A 24,618-nucleotide genomic window follows, 5' to 3' on the forward strand; every position below is an offset into this window, starting at 1 on the left:
TATTATGTTACTGACCCTCTACTGGAGAATCTTCTCCTAATAACCACTTTCCCACATGATCTACTATGATTTATCGTATATACTACTGTTTGTTTGATATTTGTGTGATTCTCTTACACTTAAGCTCACATGTTATTACAAAATGTCATTGTTTTGTAACCTGTGAAAACGAATCAAGTGCTGCTCTGTTCCGTTCTGTTCTGTTCTGCTATACTGGTCGTGAATATCTCATAGCATAGTTGTATTAATAATTATATTATATTTTGATAAGATTCGAGCTTTATTTGACATAAATAAAACGTGTCAGCAATTTTACCTCAATATATTCCTCACGGCAATCAGTTGGATTTTTAAGAAGCGAGAAATATTTAAAGCCAATCACAACTCTGCTCCCAGTGGCGCCCTGTATGTTCCAAACACAAGAGAGATTGGATCCATAGCTGGATGGTATATTTGGACTTGTTATTTCCCCATAGTTGGACTTAAATGTGCCGCCACACGATGACGCTGAAAAGAAAAATTACTGAAAGCATCTTGTCTCGAACTGTCAAATACTACTTTATTTAGAACACACATGGTTAAATAAATACTAAATTTCATAATTGTCCCAAATATCATCATGCCATTACCAAATGTGTCCGTGTTCGTACAATTTTGATTTAATTTATTTTATGCATGGTCTGATATACTTGAACGTATTCTTTGTTAAGAAACTATCATATATCATTGTATGGTGCCAGTATTCGCTAAACATAAACGATATTTTAACAATTGTGGAATTCATCACGTCTTTACCATCAACAATAATCAGCCATGTTGACCAAACCAGTGCACTAATCATGAACGACGGTAAGCGTGTCATGGTCTGCAAGAAAACATATAAATTTATTTTAGACTTACCATTAAATTTGCTTACGTTTAAATGTGTATATTCAATAGGATTAATATATCTCACACATAGCATGTAAATGTATTCAAATAATATAAAACAACAACTCATTAGCTCTGCGTTTACTAACCTTTGTAGGAAAACGATGCATATTTTTTTTCCTTTAATCCAAACACATTATATACAGGATATTATTTACAAATTAAATCAACATAAGCTAGCTTTGTGAAATTAAGCAATATATAAGCAGTCGTCGCTTTTAATCCGGGTTAATACGATGTTCTCACGTCCGCAATTTATCCAATACTACCACGCCAACTGAACAGTACATATAAGCCGAATGTGAAATAAATTTAAAAAAGAAACACTACGTACAACACTTTTCGCAATTTTTGTTTGATCAATACTGTAACTTTGTGTTAGTGACTCATTGATCCGATATTTAAATGATCAGGGCGACTCAAACTCACTTGAATTTAGATGATGTTTGCTATCACTTCATCAACGCGGAAACTGTTTCCGTTTTACATATCACGATCAAAGCAATACTACTTGCTATACATTTTAAAACGCTCATTTACAGTACGCGTATCAATAAATATTTGATGCAATGCGTCAAGTGGGTCATGCGAGTTGTGTATCGTGTTATTTCTTAAAAATTGACCCAGCATTTGTAAAAATATTGCAAGACATATACATTTCCAGAAAGAAAAATCATTTCTGCGTCGAATAAGACCATGATCGTGAAAATCGCTGCATAATTGATTAAGTTATGAATGTTAAAAGCGATGCACCCTGTTTTCGGTTGATTTTGAGTTGGATACCTTGTTATATTTATATTTGATAGTGATTTTTTTTCCCCAGAAAAGTTGATTTTTCGTTATAATATGATTATTTATCATTCAAAATGATGTTTTCACTAATTAATATCATAGCCACACGCTAACCACCTGTGATTCAAAACGAAGAAGGGACGGTCAATTTCATACTTAAAACATACATTAAAATAGTACTAACCCAGTTCCTTTTTTTATTTGAATAAATAATAAGGAACTAGTTACTTATTCCTTATTCAATTCGAATACGTAACTGGCATTTTCTTACTCTGTAAGTAAATTGAAAGGAAGAGAATCGAACTAGATATCAATGTAAATAACCGTATATGTAGTTTGGATACTGAACATGCAACGCGGGGATCTTCAAAAAGGCGATGGTCTCGATGGTTATCAGTCCTACGATGATCTTAGCGTACAAGTTGCGCTCATTATTTGTACCGAATGCAAATATTTTCGGACAGCGTTGTCGTCAGTGTAACGTCATTGACGTCACCATTCAGGCGAGACTGCACCGAAAGTACCTGCCAACGAGCCCCAAGTAGACTGGCAAGTTTCATCTTATTGCCCCCATACTTAAATTTATTTTTCAATTTAAAATCTGTGCTCAAATGCGTTCAAATATCGTGCTTTTTATATGCTTGTTTTAGTCCGAAAATGTGTTTTCTCGATTGTGAAGGCAAAAGTGTATCCGGCGACCTTCAAACTTGACATACAATTAGAGGACGTTTTTGCCTACAAACTGTCCCTGTGTTCGATATTGACCAACCTTAAGCCGAAGTTAGCTCAATAGGTTCTTACTCCCTATTCAATCGCGAAAAAAAAACTTCGTAATTCAACCGCGAAATAAGAACTGGGTCATTATTGTTAAATACTTAATCAAACTTTTGCACTACATATGTTTAGTATCCAATCTACATATGATTGACAAACATATGTAATACCGTTTGGTTAATTTTAATTTACTTTTTAAGAAAGATAATTTCAAATTCCTTATTCGTTTTGAATAAGGAATAAGGAACCAGTTCCGCATTTCTTATTTTAAGAGAATAAGAAACATCACCAAGTATTTCTTTGGCATGAGGTTTTCGTTAGTTTCTGACATGTTTTATTTTACCCTTTAACGGTGTTTTATTCATCATAAGGCTATCAGTTAAGCTACTTGAATAAGAGGAAGATGTAGAATGGCAGTATAAATAATACCCTGAAATTCCTGACCAAAGTTATGAGGCCGGCTGGGATTCGAACTGACGATCAATGCATTAACACTCTAAAACTCCACCAACTAGCATCTTAGCCTTATAATGTAAAATGTAATTTTATTGAACCCAGATTTAAATTTGAATTTAAAATATCTCAATGTTCCACGTGAACATATAAATATTCTCCGATTAATTTTTTTTTAACGCGGTATTACCCCGAAAGCAAAACATATCTTGTATATATTGGATATAAATAGTGATGTACTGGTTCTTGTTGCAGTATATGTCTTTAAAGCTGCTATAAGTAGGATGCTCTTTGTTTGATATACCGGTACATGAGACAGCACTTCCTCGCTTTAAATCAAAATTTCTGTGTCTTTGCTCCTCTATTCTGCTTGTACGATGACGTAAAAAAGGCGTGCTCAATCGTGATACCTCGACTATCTCCGGTATCCTCCGCAATATGAAGAGGTGTGAATAGAAACGTACAATCGCATACATGTATATCCGGCTACATTCGCGAACCCAATAGCTAAGTCAGCTGTCGTTTGGCGAAAACTCGACACGCTCCGTTGGCACTCGTTCCAGTCTGTAACGGTGTTTTACATTTATAATCTTATTTAGTTTATTGGGATATTTTGGTCAGATGTTTGGGAAACAACGTTCCTTTTTTTCCATTGGAAACAGCCGAATATCAGCGGTATTTTGGGGGAAAAAAATCACTGCAACTTTGTTGAAATCATGTGTTTTAAGGTATTTGAGATAATTTGCACAGTGCAAAAAAAGTATTCTTGCTGTCAGGTGTGTAGTCCCAAAAACCTCTTCAGGCACGATTTAGGCATTTATTTATATGTATATGTTTTACGGTTATGAAGCGCAATCGTATAGTCAGGTTTATATTCAAATTATATCAATAAAAATTCTCACGTCATTAAACCGAATTTAATGTCATAGTCGCAAACTTGAAGTTTTAAAGGGAAACAACTTCAGATGCTAAGTGTAGTTTTAAACTTAACTCATAGTAAACACTTCGTATTAGCAATGCAAATTGTAATTGTTTACAGCGTGTAATCAGGTTGATACAGAAACATGTTTGATTTTGTTTCATCTCATCGTGCAAAAGGTGGTGTGCTTATTATCATAATTTTTAATAAACACTTACAGTAAAAAACAAAACAAAATACTTACATTCTTACTATCAGTCCTCTCCTTTATCGAAAAGCACAAACATTGATCACTTTTTATTTAAGATTGACAGGACGCGGGACGGAGATTCCAGCTCGATAGTAATCCGGTGCGGCATATACAATGCTCTTGATATTTAGTTTCAACAAGGAAGAACAAATACGCTCCATTTCCTGTTAACATTGTTATAAACATTCACTTTCGCCTTTTAAATAGTGTTCTCAATTGCGTCTGAATGGTTTACTTTTTACTTGGATTCGCTTGAATCTTTTCATACATGGCTACACTACTGATAACACGTTTCAGTTATGTAAATACCTAGCGATTGACAAACATAAAATTATTATTTAAGTTATACTTTTCATGGACAAATGCGATATTTATTCGATACTAGATCTATTTTAATTTCATCTACAAATCTAATTTTTGATCGAATGTAACAGATACCCTCTTGAAATTTTTAGTATTTGCTCAACAGGAGGCAATGCCGCGAATGGTGGTGATACGTGACGACATAAACGCGTTTTTAGTTAATGCATTATTCTACAAAAGCCAACATATAAGTGTTACTAGACAGGTAATAGATTGACTCTGAGCTGTTTTTGTGTGGTTCTACACATGTACAAGAGGTAGAATCTTTGTCAATGTGCGTTATACACATACGATCCGAAGAAGACTTTACTTATTATTTCAATTGGTTTATCGAGCGTGATATGAACATACGGAAGTTTAAATATCCGTTTCATGATTGAATGAGATAAACACACATATTCAATCCTCAACACTTTATATAAGGCATGCTCAAACGACACGCATAGAATTGGATCAGAGTGCAATATTAAGATTTTGACACAATAACAGAAATGATCTATTACAACAAGTACATATGAATATTACAAGTATAGTGTTTTAACAACGTTATCAGAATATTTATATTTTAATGAGACAAACTGTTAATAATTTACGGTACTAATATTTTAGTTTAATGCCAAATTTACCATACATAACCCAATAATTTTATTGCATAAACAACTCTAATAGATTGTATTAAACATCAAAAAACCATTGCATAGGGACACTTACTTTGGTTTTTAATTATAATTATACATAAGCTATCTCATTATATTTAATATACATGAATTGACTTGAGATATATAGCAAACACTATTATGTTAACCACATTTATACAATTGCTTTAGAGAATAAGGCAAGTCTTTCGTATAAAGGTTTACCGCATAAACCATTTTCGAATTGATATTATTTACATTATTTTTTATTTAAATGTATATTGTTTGTTGGGAAACTGGGATCTGGAATACACCAGATCATTAACGTTTTTGGTTTACATATGCTCGTGATTAAATGACAGTGTGTCCCGAAAATACTGAATACATTGACAATTTTACTAGATGTTCTACACAAGAATAATATCCAACACAAAAGTACGTTTGGGGAAAAAAACATCGACAAGCTTAATTGTACATGATGTAATTACACATTTGGAAACTGCATAATTCACTCTGCACAAGGACAATCAAAGGAGGGGTGACAACTCGATGAAGATTGCTAAAAACTCTCTTTGCAGAGTCTTTCATCTTTGTAGCGTAGTTTTTTTGCCGTCTAATGTGATGTTTCAACATATCACTTTGTATAAATACATACATGATTCTGTTCATTTCTGAGCTTTGTTTGTTATAAAAGATAACATCTAAGGAAGACTTAAAAGTTGATTACGGTGGTGTTCTGATTCAAACTATCGTTGAAAGCAAATCAGTAGTTTAATCAAATTACTAAACCGAACACCTTTCCATTATGCCTACATACGAAAGTAAAGAAGGATTAAGTTTTGTATAATACATACAGTCATAAATACAAACTTGTGTATACAATCTCAGATTAAGTTCCACGTAAATAATTGATTTTAAATCATTTATTATAAATGTTCCACGTAAAAATCGTTTTGAAAAATCGGTATCAATATGTTCCTGCCCCTATTGCACATTCTTCTTATCGCATGTCTTGCAGGTAAATAAGTTAATATAAGATGTGCATTTGCAATATTAGATGCAATTATTTATTCCCCTTACCATATTGACCGGTTCATAACACTATCGTTCAACTTCTATCTTCTACCATCACATATACATAGTATAATACATACAGTCTGTATGTAATGTAGTCTTTGAGCTTGTGTAAGTGTTACTGCTGAATAAATGTTGGTCGTGATGATGGTGGTGTTGTTGTAAAATGCGAATATACACGCAGACACATTCATACGCCGAAGTATATAGTAAATGAAAATACATCAAATACTAGCAAAATCTTTAAAGCGGGTATATACGATTTTTTATATGTGTTTAATTGTAATATATTGATAAAATATGTTAAAATAACACAAAATAGGCAAGAAAAATTATATATTAAAGCCGAATTTCATAAAATGCAGCAAAGACAATTTAGTGCCCCGAGCCGATAGTGACGTACATATTTTCCTACAATAACCGAAGCATTCGTATTTGTATTATAAACCGTTAAACTACGAGGGGTGTTCCAGAAGTTCGTAGATTTTCGCTATAACTTATTAGCTTGCTGGTAAAAGTCAATGAAATTTACATATTATACAAACCAGTTATCACGGACTTTATATATAAGCTAAAAATGCATGAATTCCATAAAGCGCGTTTGAAACGCGTTGCCATAGAGACCTCAGTAACGACATGCGGCGCACGCGTGTATTTTGTTATAAGTATGAGCGTTACTCGAATTAAAATTTGGTTTAAATGTCGTTGATAAACAGAATTTACGGCAAATTTCACGTTACAGCGCCTAAGTCCTCCTAACAGCCCGGATTTGGCCCCTATGGACTTCCGCGTCTTCCCGGAAGTTAAATCACAGTTGCGCGGTATTCGCTTTGCAAGTAAACAGGAACTTACAGTTGCAGCAAAGCGAGTCGTGTTGTCTTTTGACGCTGACTGGTATAGAGACACTTTTGACAAGTGGATTTCCGGACACATAAAGTGCATTCGCGTTGGAGGTGATTAAGTGGAAAAGATTTGACAGTTGTTAACTTCATAACGTCATTGACGTTGAACAGAAACGTTACACGTGCATTGGTGTGCGCATTGTGCACATGTTTAAATCTCTGATATATGTTTATTGTTTTATCTATTTCCATGATATTTGGAGAGTAGATTTGGAAAGGACGAAATATTCTTAACATGCTATTTGTTTGTCCATTTATGTTACCAAATGCAAGTTATAGCGAAAATCCACGAACTTCTGGAACACCCCTCATAAGTTTAGATGCACATCGTACATGTATGGTATACATGCTGGCGAATTCGACTGTACAGCCGTTTTTAATTTCAGAATTAAATATCTGGCTTATTTCACATTTTTCGACACATGTTCTTCTTAACTTTTATTTTAATTTATATTGAAATATATATATAATAAGTTTTTTACACAGTTTATATAAATTCATAAATATTTGACAAAATCGTATATACCCGCTTTAACGCACTTACTGTTATGAAATACAAGATTAAGATAATGTTCAACACATATTTGCGGAAAACAACAAAACGATTTGTATACAATCGACACAATTTAATAAGTACATCAAACAGCAAAATGAATAGTTTTTAAAATATAATTGTATTTTATAAAAAAAGTAGGTCTCTATATAAGAACATACTAAAGAACTTAATAAATGTAAAAATATATAACGCATTTTAATTCATTTAAACAAATTAAGATAATTTACATCAATATTATAAAATGAAATATAACAACAAAGAAAAAATACATAGTGCATCAATAAGTATTATGAAAATTTTAAGTCTTCACCTATAACTGTAATCGAAGAATTCCATGCCAATGACGAACATTTTAACTTGTATTGTTATGCTTCAATAGCTTCGTTTAGTTAGCATTATATATATGCTGTCTGATAAATATAATAAATGCAATAAATTAATATAAAAAAATGGAAAGTTTTAAGCTATGAATTTAAACAATACATGTTAATTATGAATTTACGAAAATAAAACGTGTTAATGCTTCAAAAGCAACGTAAACTTTTGCATGACGGTAATTATTTAAAATGACACCTTAACAATTACACTAGCGTATCACATGATTTCCTTAAATAGACATACCAAACATTAACAAAAATCTATCAGAAGAATGTTCGAACATAAAGCAAGTTCACAAATATCATCACAGATGCAGTAAACTTTTAATTTATATTTACATTCTGTGTATTCTAAATCGACGTCAAAATACATTTTGACAATTTGCTTTCTTTGATAAGAATAACAATATGTCAACAATATCATACATATATTTTGTTTTTACCATACTGCTTTATTCCATATCCATTTAATAGGCTTCCATTGACATTACGTTTAGCACAAACAGTCATTATGGGGACAAATAGACAACAATGCTATGATATAATCCAGTCTGAATTTAAAATAAATGCGATGACAATTAAAACTATGTACAACTTTAAAGGCAAATTTAACACTTTTCGTATCAAAACGTTCTATGTGATTACTCAGAAAAAGTGATATATTTGTAATGTGATTTTCTCGTAATAAGAAAATCAGTGTTATTGTAAAATACTGTTAAATGAATTATACAAAATAAATAGCCAATAATTGCACTTTTAAACAAAAGCGTATCTATAAAATGACAAATTCATTTTTTTCGCATGCCAAATATTTGCCAAAATATATTTACACAATGTAATTGTATCATAGCAATTTAAGAGTGTTGAAACATTCCCATCATGTCTGTCTATAACAGTTCATAAAGCTACCATTACAAACAATATTGTTTAAAAAAAGATATAATCATACATAAAGGTGCATAAAACGTAAGAAGAATAACTTCTCCACGTGTAGTTTTATCAACTATTATTGTGCTATAACCTATGTACACTTAATTAGTAAACATTGAATACGAAATTTAAGCGCAATAGCCATATTGAGCCTCTTCTCCGCGAGTGTTGTAGTAAACCTTTTATCCCATTTTCACCGCGACATTGACGGTATAACACGTTGTGGAATATACTTGCTTGTATTCAACACTGTGGAATATACCTGTCGCGTGCACGGACTACTTTTTAAATGACGTCATGCGATATGCGCTAAAATTAGGTCGAAATTGTTTGGTTCATTGATCGAATTTTAAGGTCACCCATGAAAAGAAAATGTGCATATTTTGCAGAAAAAAATATATATGATATATTCACCAAAAGAAATGTTGAAATAAAATATCAAATTACACGATTTTTGTTTTGTTATTTTTTTATGTATATTTACTTTACCACTGAATGATTTTTCATAAGAAACAAAGTCGACAAAACTTGAGCTTCAAAATTATACGACCTTCAACCTTTAAATCTAGTCATATGACATTATTTAGTGTAATGTGCATTGTTTATAACCAAAGCATATACTTTTGACATTTAACTTAAATATTAAGAATGTACAACAAGCCATACACATATCGCACAGTTCATGAATAATCTGCTATGTTTGCTTTCCTATTTAATTCACGTTAGGCATAGAGCTGTGTAAAGTATAAGATGGTAAAAATAGCACCACACTGGAATTGGGAACGTCCCATTTGTACACGGGTATTTTCTACTCATTCATCTGTTGTGTACTTGAATGTTTTCCATTCTTTGTGTATTTATATATTAGATTATTTTTTCGTACAATAAGGGCATTTACCATAGATAAATAAAACATTGTGCAAGTTTAAACATAATTATGTTTATATGCAGAAATCTGCAAATGCAACCGAGTTTACCAACGGCTATTATTAGATAAACTGCTCCGGTTCATTTGAACAGCAGTAATGTAGAGTACATGACGTAGCGTGTGACGAAGAAGAAAGTTTATCGCGTTCATATACTCATTTGAATAAAGTGATAGAATGGCATAAGGGTCTTTATTTAACTATGCTAAAATAATTATTAAAGACCCTAGATGCAAAATCGTCAATAATTGAGTTAAATGGATTTTTAGATGGATTTTAAAGGATAATTAAAGGTAAGATACTAGTTCTTACATGTTTTGATTTTTGATTGTACTTTTGTCGTTCCCTGATCTCGGGGAAATGATTTTAACATGGGCGCCATTGATGCATCGGATCACACACGGCATACCCATAACATTATATAAAAAACACGTTCTGCGCGTCCTGAAATTCGTCGTCCGAAGTCGGAAAACGTATTGCCCTGTATATTTTGTCAAATAAAGTGTCAGTCGCTGCAATTGTCTGTTTACTCGTCAAAATTGTCAAGGTCTTCGATAGCTAAAGAAACTTCAGCGTACAGTTTATTTAGTATTGACAGACCTGTACAAAGTCGCGCCAGTCAAAAATCATAAAAAGCGACATTTAAAGTAATGGTAGCCAGAACTAGGTCGTCGATGGTGTACATGTATGTTGACATCGACAGCATTTTGTCAGGAGTAATGGCCGCCAGATTGGATTTTGATCATTTTCTTTCGAAAATAAAATAAATTATAGTAAAGTAAAATCTTCTTTTCGCGGTCGTAATGTGTTAAAATTCGCATACTGCGTAAAATTGAATGTATGCATATGGTGATATTTTTACTTGTTTTACAGTTTGTGTGTGAATTTTTTAAAGACTATTTCGCGTACCAGAACAAATACATGTATATCACTACGCATGGTTACATTTGTTAGATTTTAAGCGCTTTAATGACGGAATTAAAATTATTGTTAAGGTTATTAGATCTATTTATGTTAAACGTCACGTTGAAAAAATCAAATGGGATAAATAGAATACTAGTATTAGCGTTGAATACAGAGAAGTTTATGTTGCTCGGCTCGAACACCGAAAGCGCTCGCCAAGGCTCGCGCTTCCGGCGTTCTAAGCCTCGCAACATAAACTTCTCTGTATTCAACGCTAACCTAGTATTCTCTATATCATTGGTGTTACGTATGGAAATGGGCAACTGGCGATCACATTCAATGGCGACAGGATTACTAGTCGCAGCATCTAGGGGTTTTGGAAGCTGTTCGCTGGTCGAACATGTGCGATACAGATGTTCATCCTGATGAAGCGGATATCCACTATTTGCGCCTACTGATCTCATCTTCAACCCTTGATAATTACTTTCCGTCTCCCGAGTTCCAGTACATTTTCGCCTGAAATTAAAAGTACAGTTACTAAATACATCAACGTCAAAATGTTCTTGTGATCCGATTTTTTGTTTCTTCATATAAGAAAATAGATATATTTTATTCGATGTATATACGATGTATTCGATTCTATACGATGTTTAAATGTTTCCTGGCGAGTCACCAAAGAACACACATGATGCAGACGTGCTCCTCTTGCTGTATGACTCTCATATAAATGTTTGCTATGACCCAAAAACCTTCAAATATAATGAGCTGAGCTCAAATGTCCCACTACAGCTTATGATATGCATTCAAGACAGGTTTGTTTCGTAAACTCGCAATTAAACACCTACGTACTAATTATGTGTTCAATTTAATAAACTTGTCAATACTTAATAAGTAACATAGATGGATATATTTTGCGTATAACATTAATGGATAAACAAATAACATTGATACACATGTGAAATAGTGCAAGGCTAATTTTTCAAAGGACCATATATAAATTTCCACAATTTTCGTGGCACTCTAAGAACAAAAGCTTTCATTGTATATTAACGCGAGTGATACAATCTTGAAAAAATGTGTTGTTAAATAGTTTATTCAACTAGATTGGAACACTTTCGCGATTGAACAAAGAACATTGAAAACAATAGTTCTTTTTTATTGAATCATGATGTTAAATTTGATTTCATGTGTTCATTTATTTAACTTTTAACTTCTGTGGATATTTATGGTGGTTATGGGTTCTTCAAATGCGTAAAATCTGTCTGAAATTTCTGCTTATAATTTGGTGTTTTATTATTAAAGTAGTGGATAAGAACAATAATTTCTCCGTTGATTGAGTTTCTCTAATTTCAATCTTTGCTATAGTAAGAATAGATGAGATAACGACAAGAAAACCATAAGTACTGCTGAACCACATTTATTAAAACAAAGGGATTGACCTCTCGTAAACAGATGTCTAAAATAACAACATATACTCGTTGCCACTCTAGACGCTCTCGCCATTCCGATTGATTCGATAAGATATATTGCAAATACGATCGTGAGTTACTTTTTACGGAAGAAAGTTTCTAATGTCGCAAACATTTTACTCAAGTGTTATGAAAGTGACACTGGTCTATAATCAAGTAAAGCGCAATAAGTGTTTTAGTTCATTCAAAGCCCTGGTCATACTGTGGGTAAAGTAGGCTTTGAAATGTTTGTATGGAACCATTAAGTCGTGTTCTATTCTCAATAATCATATCATGAACTCGTTTATCAATGTACATATGCATTTATGTAATAGGTGCAATGTCGATACCCTATAGCTCGTTCTTTAAAATAACTATGCAATTGCATTGATTAGGATTTTCCGTCTATCTCATAGTTGTCTTTAAAGACATTGTCTTCGTGTCACAAATCTGTGCCATTGGTAAATTTTCACAGTATCAAAGCGGTGTGCTTTTTGGCCGAAAAGGCTTCTTAACATGTAAATACAAAAGCCGCTCATCAGTCGCTCCTTAATCATCCTCGGTATGGTCATACATATGTGATTTATCCTGTTTCATATCATACCACTGTTCTGAAGGTCCGCATACATTTGAAAACGAAACCCATACATCAGGCATATCTTTTGTAATCGCTGGTATATTCGTACATATCCAAAATAATATTTCGATACCATTTCGTTGAAATGATACGTTGAATCATTTACACTTAAGTTCATTGTATTTCCACAGCAAATTCATGGTTTTAAAATAGACTGTTAATGCGGCTTTTAAAGCGTTATTTGTGCAACAAATGAACGGAAACTAATTCGTCTGAATATATAGATAATTTGTACCATATGAACCAGTGATACTCAGGCCTCTTTAAAAGCCTGTAACACCCAACGGTGCAATGAAACATACCGTATGACAACGACACAGATCATTACGGATGAGGTAATCACCACGACAGCGGCGACAATTCCTCCAATCAAACCCGCTGATACAAACGTATAAACAAGCGTTACAATTATTGCAAGGATAATCTAATACATTTACAAGTCATCTGTTAACGATTATGCAATGCCATCATCCTCAGCTAAAGTGGAAGCCTTATATGAAGCCGCTGAAAAATGTATAACACAGCTTTATAAGTCTTGCAAGGTCGATGTCATGCATTAACTGGTCAACTGTTAGCGGTTTTGAAAGGCCATCAGCATCAGCACACGTATAATTTTAATTTATGTACTCATTGACAAAAATATATTTTAATCATCAACACACATATAATGACAAAAAGAATCAGATGCAAAGCAACTGTTATCAACACACACGCTTCTTGTAAACAGTCTGTGATATACTATTTAACATGAAATAAGGACGGTAAAAAATAGGTCTGTACGTCGGTATCGTGCAAGTTTCAAATGTGCGTTGTCTAACAGAATAAAGCTAATATTTCACCATTAAACTGGTAAAATGTAACCAGGTTCTGCATGTAATCCCAATCATATTAAATTACTTAAATGAAGTATACGAGATATTACAAGAAAACGGCGCCATATCTTCCGATCCAGTTGCTGACTTTGTCGTGCTTTCTACAGGCGTTGATGTGGACGACTTGCTAGGCAATGACACTGAATGTAACAAGTAGATATGTTTTCCATTATAGTACATGTATAACGTTCTGAAAAAACAATTTTACAGTATAACATGTACTTTTTCGTATTATAAATATAAAGTAAAACTATTATCACACCTGTTCTGCCCGAGTCATTGCTTTAACAACAAGAAGCATCATTGACATACAACTGCGATGTTAAATTCAAATCAAATGGATTATTGTAGCAAATTCTGTTTTTCTTTATCAGTTAGTTTTGAAAAATTAACAGTCATATCCATTAGACCTACTCTGATAAACATTTCGATTTGGGAAACTGAATATATTATTAGTTAGTAAATAAATGGGGATATTGGACAATGCAGTTGGTTTTACCGAAATTCCATTTAGCTTGAAATCCCGTTCCTTGTTCGGAACTATCCGAAGTATACGCTATTGTCAATGCTTTTTGGGTTGAATTAAATGTAACCTGGTCGGACCCGCGTAATGTTTTATTTGGTGGCCCCATTGCCAATGGTGCGTCGTAAATCTGTGTCAAAAGTGAAAAAATGAATGGCATATTTTGTGATCAGGCAATATGGACAATACATACGATTATTCATAACTGAAGAGTATTGCAACACCTTACAAGTTATCTCCAAGTACCGACGTGTCGTCGTTGTTAATCTTTAAAGCATTCAACAAAATGTAATTCACGGTAAAATTTGTGCATCGTGTATTGATTTAATAGATTATATTTATTAGAATATTTATTTATTAAAAAGCTATAAAATCTTTTAACATCATAAAGTTTCACTATGTTACCTTCAAACTGTCACATTCACATTCTGGACATTCTTCTATGTTAAACGAAATGTCAATGCGAATGACAGTGTTGTCAACTCCCTCGATCCTCCATATGCAATTTATGTCATAATTTCCAATGTCTAGTTGAGACTAAGTTCGGTTTGCATTAAACTTCCACCACAGTTAACTGGACCTTAGCCAAAACGAAATTAATTATTTATGTGAACATGCATAGGTCTTAGGAAAAAATTATATACATGCATAATCATGTACATTCATATTTCAACAATAGCTTTCCAATTGCATATTTGAACATACATGTAGCATAGTTGCGTTTAAACATAACGTCATTGTACATTGAAGCCCAAATCTTATCTCCGCATAAACTAGTTGTAACGAATTAACAAATAATCAAACACATATATCTGTAAAACATTGAAATAGGATTGGTTGACACAATCTCTTCTGTGTTAAAAATCAGGTTATCAAAGCCAACACAACTTGTTTTTACGCTTATTCAGTATCACCTGAATGAAATTGCATATCGTCATTCCCTGGCTATTTATTTTATGCTTTCCGATTGCTTATAGAGAAATATCAGTGAATTGAAAGCGATGATTTACTGTTTCAAACAGTTAAATTTAACAGTGAAAATTATCGACACTGTTTAATGTTTTTTACTGTGAAGTGACGTCGTTTATTATATTATGACGTCATTATTTTAGCGTTTTCTCCTGTTAAAATACAAAAATAATCAGTTGTATTAAAGCATATACATAGAGAAAACTTGTTGGATTCGTATGATCACTTGTGAATTAAAATTGATATCCCACCAACCCCATTAAATATCTTCCATATATCACTTTGTTGTATACTATATTGGTTTTCTTTAAAACTGGATGATGTAACTAAAATATTCGTATTACAACATTAGATGATACGATGATAACATAATTGTATATCTTACCTTTTTGACAGAAGAATGGCAGCTTGAGATTACATGTTTCAGACTTCTCGTGTAACTTATGTTCACGCCGTTGAAGCTTGAAACATTCGGATGGTGTAGCCAACGGTCCTTGTTAATACATTGTAAAATATATATTTGTATGGATCAGTCTTTTTATTAACAGTTATTAAGCTTACGTTGTCAATAATACACTGCTGATAAAAAAACGCATCAATCACATTAATTATAATGACATTCGTGTGAATATAAAAACATACGCCTACTTAATGATGACGTGTTTCTTGAAAGTCCTGTCCAATGGAAAAGTCCCTTGTATTGGTCGTAAATATTTTCGAACAGAGTTGATAAAGGAAACTTAAAAGAAAATTGTTCAACATAGTTTCGAACATCAGTCCATGTGCCAGCTGTTTCGTAAAAAAGTATCTTGAAATTCGATTCTAAAACAGAAATGACGATTAAAACATGATCTCGTTTACTGTCCTCCACACGCAAGCATGCACTCCCACAGGATCCTAAGCGACTACCGCTTAACAACTGTCCATTATATGTAAATATGGAAATAATATAGAAATCGCTCCAAAAACCTTAACGACCTTCAAGTAATGCACATATCATAATCCTATGACATATGCTATGTCATGCAATTCGGATATAAAATCAGCAACATATTCTAAGGGGTGTTATATATTGTTAATGTAGTGATAAGGAGCTTATTACAACCCCTGACCCTCAATAAATACATTTGTAGCGGTGAAGACCCGACCATGACACATGTTACTGAGTGTTGATTAAAGCGTTCATCATTGCATTCTATTTTAGATGATCAAAATAAACAGGCAACAATACTATAAAGGGTTATTTCAAGTACCTAAACGCATGTATATTCCACTCAAGTTGGTGCTGCACGGCATTTGCTGTCCAGTTAACTGTTGTGGTTCAGTCATCCCTTGGCTATTCTTCGTGACAGCGATGCGTCCAGACGATCCATTTTCGTTTTCAGTTATATCTTAAATTTACGTCGCATAGTTTGTATGCACTTGTACTGGCAAACTAACGTATTATGTGGAACATTTGTAAACTAAGTATAATGAAATCGTGGTTAAATTTACCATGAACATAGATGTTAATATAAATTGTTGATATAAGTATCGCATATTATTTTATTAGTTTACGTGAATTGTTATCGTATTAATCTGTGTTAACTGTTTGAGTAAGCTTATATGCAAAACAATAATGAGAACCAGATTACATGAATTTAAATACGCATTAAATTCCAGTCATTGCATAATTTTATTTTGAGTGTTTAAACAAAGTTTCACTTAAGCATATTTTATGTTTTACAATTGTGCTCTGTAATGTTGGAAGTAAAGCATTCGTGCTAATATAATCACACAATGTTGCTCATTTGCAGGAAAAACGATAACGGAAAACTTATTTTGAAATAAAGAAATCAAACTTTAGATATTGTAATTTACATGCCTAAACATTTAAACACATCACATCTAAACCGAAACGGTATTGTATTATTACTTAAGCACCAGAGTGTACCAGATCCATCTGGATCTCTGCAATTATCTTTGGCATCGTTTGCAGAACCATCGGGAAAGGTGCTGTTTTGGAAGGCGGTTTGATTCCAAGGAAAACATGAAGATCCATAAATGTTCTTATTCAGTGTCCCATTCCAAGATTTGGATGATGTGTAGCAAAAGTCTGAGGTTGTGTATTTTGTATCAACCGAGCTGTAAGCGCTCAAAAAGCAACATTATTTATTTGTTTTATAATGACAAATTAAACTTCAAATGTATGCAAGTATTTTTAAATAGATAAGTTGTTTGGTGGATTTGAATCTTACACAATAATTTTTTTATGTCGGTATACGACACTTCATTCTTAAAGTTAAATATGACATACACTTACTGTTTTTATACACAGTATACGCATGATTCCCACCACACATTTCATCAGTGTTGCCGTCGCAAGGGTACGAGCATGATGACCAAAATGGCGAAACCACGTCATTCAAACATACACAATTGCGTTTCTACAAAAACATACGATTTTAATTGGAACATTTATGCACTATTTTATTATAAGGAATTCAGTCTACTAAACTGGTAATGTCAACATAGAATCTGACATTTACACATCAACACTTTCATATAATTATTTTAAAATAAAGGACATGTAATGTGAAAATGGTTCACCCATTTTGAGAAATATTAAGCAGAAATCATTTCATCATTTTGACGTCACAATGATGTATATTTATATCGCTATATGTTAGACTAGCTTTATTATTACAACTATTACATGATATTCATTAATACTAGTACAATTCTGCTGAATTGTCTCAATGTCTATATATGTGCGTTCAGACTTCATCGCTGCATAAATCAATGTGGTAAAGATCAAATACAATTAACTTAAGTTAATGCCACAAATTACATAACGCAACAATGTAGTTCCTATTGAGGAATGCAGTTATTTTTCGCTTTACAACGTTTTATCAATGTTCATATGTACAAGACTTGACAGGATAATCTAGTTTATGACTCCACCTAACCCAGTTTCAATTATGGCATTTATATTGCCAAGATAAACATTCTGATCAAGTTTCACTGTGTTTGAGTACCACGTGTTGCTTTGAAAGTGTTTAAAGGTTTACTAAGAGTTGACCTTGTGAGCTAGTTTTTGGACACATGACCCAGATCTAAACTTTTGCTATATATTATTTGCATTAAAAGGCAGGCTGTACCAGTTTCATCAAGATATAGTAATGAACGTCGCCTCTAAAGTGGTATCATGGTTTTACAAGAGTGGATTTCATGAACTTTTTTTAAGCATGTTACCCTGTTAACTCGGCCTCGATATTGTCAAGATAAATATTTTGAGTTTGTTTTATCGCTTTAGAGTCATAAATGTGGCTTAAGAGTGAGAAAACGTTTTGTTTTCAAAGATTTTACCAGAAGACCTAGTTTCACGACACACGTGGCCCAGATTCAAACTTGGCCTTGATATAGTTAAGAACTTTGTGACCTGGTTTCATTAAGATTGAGTATTGTTTTCAAGAGTGTTGACAAGTGGCGTAATTTTCTCATATTTAATCTAGTTTTTGGACGTTCGTATTGCGGATTCGAACTTGGCCAACATATTTTGAAGATAAAACCTTGACCAAGTTTAATTCAGACTGAGTCATTAATGCGTCATCTGAAGTGGAAACAAATTTTTAAAGAGTTGAAAAGGTAACTTAGTTTTTGGACGCACGTGATCCAGATTTGAACTTGGACTAGATATTGTCGAGATAAAAACTATGCCCAATGTTTATGAAGGGTAAGTCATAAATGTTGCCTCTATTGTGATAACAAGTTTTTCTTGTAATATATTTGATACGATTACCTAGTGTTAGGACGTACGTTACCCAGATTCAATATTTTGTTAGATATTGCCATGAAAAACATAAGTTTCAGCAAGATTGAGTCATAAATGTGACTCCATGAGAGGTAAAAATTTTGTCTTAGATTTTACCTTATGACATATTTTTTTCACGCACCTTACCTTAAATATCGTAAACATTCTAATTAGTTAAATCTAGATTGGATGAAAAATGTTGCCTTTAGAGTGGGTATTAAGTAAAAGTTGACGACGAACACCTTTCCACGTAGTGATATAAAGTTTCATCTTAATAAATTTTAATGAAATAATATAATTAGCGCAATAAATATGTAAATATTAAAATACGGATATGGTTATGGTAAGGTACTCTGCGCTGTCTTTCAAAGTCTTTTTTGTAAATATTTAAATTTTATTTGAACCCATTCAATTCAATGTCTTGAATACACAATGTCATTATCTTATTCTCAGAGAAAATGGACAAAAACATACTACACAAATACTATAGAAAGTGCCATGGCTCCTATACCCTGCACTTCCTTCAAATGTCCTTTATACATATATGAAGTATTTTTTTAATCCCTCAATACTTATGAATAATTGCTTAGTTCATGAAAATTAACAAAAGACATTTAAACAAAATAAAGAAAAAGTTATAGTCTTTATACTCAGAATTTCTCTATAAATCATGTATATCATTAAGAAGATTCATTTGAATACCTTCAATGCTTGCAGATATATGATCCATGCAAGACAAGGGCTTTACAAAAAAGCAAATGACAATAACTGAAAAAAACTGATAATATAGTTGTGGTTCATGTACTCTGAACTTTTCTTTTATGACTTCTCTAAATGTTTACACTATAATTGTTTGAAGTTTCATTTAATACTTCATTATTACCTTATAATAATAGGAACGGAGTTATGGGCGCTTGGATTGGTGCCTTAACAGATATAGACCATAATGAGACGTTTATCTCATACTTATCACGAACTTTAAAGTACCTGCGATAAAAAATTTTTTTTACCAAGTTCGCCAATGTGTTTATTTGCTACGAAAAACCATTAAAACCATCTGGTAACTACGAAGGTGGAACGATGAGAAACGCGTGTGGTTTTCATTTCATATCCTATCTCAACTGGCCTTGTTAAAGCTTTTTTGTATGCTGCAAAAGCAACATGAATATATCCAAACAAAGTTTTACACCCTTTTTTATGCTTATCTTTGAATTACTGACCACTAATCAATTCTGAAACTATCTTGGGCTGTTACTAACTCTATTGAACGGACTTGTAAAGTACGGTACTTATTAACGTTTAAATGTTGAACATATTTGTATGCGAATATTTAACATGTCGATGACTCGTGTAGTTATTTGAATGGTATATAGTATTTGTATGTGTTCATAGTTTTAATGTGGCATATAACAATTGCATGTATGGCATACCTGAAGTCCAAAGTAATTGTAACCAGAACACAAGTTTTGGCAAATCTTCTGTTGATTGTTCTTTACCGTGTACGCGATTTTCGGATGAACAAAGAATCGACTTGTACAACCTTAGAAAAATAATGTTTATATGTTAATTATCTGTGAACCGTCACTTAACAGGCATTTGTGTTTATTTATATTTACTTGTTTAACAATGTATACATAATACTATGTAAAAGAAATCGATGCGTAACTGTACTTCAAGACATTGCGGAGTAAAAGGTGATGTACTACACTTTCATTAAAACATCGAATATTATTAAAATAGGAATCATGATACAGTTTGATTTACCTTTTAGGAAAACCCACGGCGTGAAGTATTTTCGTACCCAAATCTCTGATACGTTGTGAGCCCCCATCAACTCAATAATTCGCTCTCTATATGTGTCTAGAAAATCAAAGTCTGGCTCCATGAGTTTTCCACCGATCCGTTCACATTCTTCATTGGCCGACTCCCATGACACCGGGCTGGTCATAAGCACCGGTTTGGTAAATACTATACATAAAACGAAATGCAATGTGTTTGTCATATACTTAAAGATGCAATACTTTTAATAAGCCTAGTTTATTACTGTGGTGGATCAACTGAAATAAAATATGACAGTTAATAAGTGTAATACCCCACGGAGATACAAGGCATGTCTTAGACTGTTCCTTTAAGTATATGACCGTATTAACTGATGTAAATTAAGTACTTATTTTGTTTTAGCTTAGATTACAGTAAGCACATATTAAACCGATTACAATATACATGCACAGGCACTTATAAAGCACCACTTTTATAATGCAAAATTTTCAAAACGGTTCAAGATATCAAATTGAAATTTCACATAATTGTGTGTGACAACAGTTTCTAAAGAATGAATTAAGGTTATTCATCCATAACTCTGTGATGCTTTTTAACCACATGCGATGTGTTGTCAGATGGAGGATGCAAACAAAGTTGATTGTGTTTATCTTAGTATTGTTTTCTTAGGATAACATGGTCGAACAATTTTTATTTGTTCTTATATTCTTTCAAAAAATGTGTGAGTAATAAGACCAGTGCAGACTAGTCGATCTTGAAAGCAACCATGTAGTTGAAAACAAGCTCGTAGTGCGCATGCAACACATGCGTTATACAAGCAACACATCACACATAACGAAAGTTTACAACCAAATCTTAACATGTGTGTGATAAGTCGAACATGTTGTTAAGGCTCGACTTTCAACTCTTTGCACTTAAATAGATTTGCATCCGGGAATGCATATCATTGGCATTCAGCATATATATAACGAGTTGTCGATGCGATAAATGTATCGATTTTTTACTTAAATATTTCCGACAAACTCGGATGAGATACTTAAAGAGTGCATGTTCGTTTGAGATTAATTATTTAAGAATTGTCATGGAAAGTAAATACTTTTTAGATTAAATCATTTTGTGACTTATTATTTTATAATGATAGTGATCGTTTAATGATAATAAATTGAATTGCGGATCAATTTAAATAATATTTCTATGAAATAATGAGCTAAGATCATTTTTTTATATAAATATTCGAAATTTTATCGAACTCCGTTTTCAAATGAGAGAGAAATTATGACAATTGTAAGCGTTGCATTAAAAGTGCATTTCAGAGTAGTGTTTTCACTGATGACTAAAATTAATACATGACATCAGACATTTAAAATACTAAGGGATTGAACATGATTTGAGCTTAACTGAGGAAAAGTTGGTAACCCAATTGGGAAATTTGCGACAATCTTTGAAACAGATTAACTGTCTTTAACATCGGATAACTTTACTGCATTTATATACCTTTCCAATAGAGATGAAAACCACTAAGATTTGTATCGTGATTTGTAATAAATACTATGGAAGCATTTTGACTTTGAGTAATCACTTTTTCTGGTATTTTGACCCACAATATTTTGATGAAGAACCATTTCCATGCCGAATCTGTAAATAATATAAAAAAAATAATACAAAGCATTTCTAGACACTCGAAAGAAATACTCAAATTAAATAAATAACAACCAACATATTACAAAAATACTGTATGGAACTGACAGTTGTCTGACAAGACGACGAACATACTATACATGTCATGCAGATCTCATGGCATATACTTACTGTTAAATGATTTATCATATTTTAATTACATTCAATCTTAATTAGACATATATTAAAAGACTCAATTGTTATACCTCAATGTACTTCTCGGCGCAACCAGTTTGATTTCCGAGTGAGAAGTGTTTAAAGCCAATCACAATTCTACTGTCAGTGGCACCCTCTATCCTCCAAACACAAGAGAGATTGTATCCATTGTTGGAAGAATAATTCGAACTATTTATCTCCCCATAATTTGATTTAAATATGTCGCCACACGATGACGCTGAAAAAATAGAATAGCTGACAGCATCCTGTCACAAATATCCGAATACTTATTTATTTAGAATATAACAAAGCCTTTCTTATTGTGTTTTAGGTTTTTGAATGACTGAATTTACGTAATTTTGTGCTAAACAGCCTCAGTTGTTGACGAAATGTGTTTGTGATCGAATTCTTTTTATTTATTTTGCCTTCAATGTGTGTACCTCGATATATTACATTTTTTCTTTGTTTTGAAACGTGTCATAAAACATGATATGGTCACATTATTCGTAAAACAAGACGGAAATTTCAATCAATTTTGTATTTATTCATATTCTCACCATCAACAGCAATCACACATGCTGACCAAACGAGCACACTTATCATGAAGGATGGTAAGCGTACCATGGTCTGCAAGAAAACATATTAATACAAGTATAGTCTCATATATGTATTTAAATAAAATAAAACAACACTTCATAGAACTGCGCTTACTTACTTTTGTAGCAAAACAATGCATCATTTTTTTCTACAATTCAAACACATTAGAAACAGGATGTCGTTATTTACACGTTCAACCAACGTAAGCTAGCTTTTTTAAATCACTCAACATATGAACAGTAGTCGCTTTTAACCAAGGTTGATACGATGTTTTCACTTCCGCAATTTATCCATTGCTACTATACAAACGTAACAGTACATATTAGCCGAATGTGAAAAACATTTAAAAAAGAAACACTACGTACAACAGTGTTTGTAATTTTTGTTTGATCAATACTGTGACTTACTGTTAGTGACTCATTGATCCGATATTTAAATGATCAGGGCGACTCACACTCGCTTGAATTTAGATGATGTTTGCTATCACTTCATCAACGCGTAAACTGCTTCCGTTTAACATATCACGATCAAAGCAATACCACTTGCTATACGTTCAAAACGCTCATTTACAGTACACGTATTATTAAATATTTTATGCAAGGCGACTGTTACCGAAATTGGGTTCATGAAAAGAGTGTCGTAAGCCAATACATCAGCAAAGAAAGACCTTCATTCATCTTAACAGATATATATTATTTATATGCATTTATGTTTTCCATAAACATTTTACATTACCAATCGAATTCTTTCTATCCCTATTTCTATACTTGTACCGTTGTTAAAACTGTTGCATATCATTTTAATATCCAAAACTAGGTGACTTATAAAGACAGATTTTGCATTGACATCCATGTATAACTATATTTCTCTTTTATGACCTCCACTTATTACCTTTACAGGAAGGTTCAACGCACGAAATTAATTATAAAGGAATAAAAAAAAATACATTAAGATACGCAATGAAGGTCTTTTTTTGGTTTTCTTGCGGATAAAAAGAATCTTATATATTGCACTGGCCTCCACATCAAATTTTAATATTTGTAAAAATAAAATATCTGGAACGGATATTCAATCAACAGCAATAATGATAACACTATTTATTCAGATTGAAATCAGATTCAAATGTCGCTTTAAGCAGTTCTGAAATTAAGAGAAAGTAAATGTGAAAAGCTGCATTCAATAGTTCTGAATCGAGGTAACCATATAAACTTTTCAAATACGCAATAAGTTTTCCGTTATGACAACCACTTAACAGTCGGAGTAACTTATTACATGTTTTTAATAAAAAACCTTGTCATGAAATTGATATAAGTCCATGCTCAGTATATTTTTGATTTGCTCAGATACAGTCATACGAAGCCTATTCTTCTGACACATTTCATG

General features: G+C 32.6%; 1 protein-coding gene and 1 long non-coding RNA gene across 2 annotated transcripts in view; one reads left to right on the forward strand and one right to left on the reverse strand.

The window, feature by feature from the left end:
- Positions 1–24,618, forward strand: part of LOC127832678 (protein CFAP20DC-like) — a 223,417-nt gene that overhangs the window by 116,098 nt on the left and 82,701 nt on the right. The window lies entirely within an intron of this gene.
- Positions 327–4,131, reverse strand: LOC127832711 (uncharacterized). The gene is made up of 3 exons (XR_008027075.1): positions 4,113–4,131; positions 796–865; positions 327–507 (listed from the first exon to the last, which is right to left on the reverse strand). It is a non-coding gene; the product is annotated as an uncharacterized LOC127832711 (long non-coding RNA).

Source organism: Dreissena polymorpha, chromosome 5 (genome assembly GCF_020536995.1).
Source record: "Dreissena polymorpha isolate Duluth1 chromosome 5, UMN_Dpol_1.0, whole genome shotgun sequence".
NCBI classification, from domain to species: domain Eukaryota; kingdom Metazoa; phylum Mollusca; class Bivalvia; order Myida; family Dreissenidae; genus Dreissena; species Dreissena polymorpha.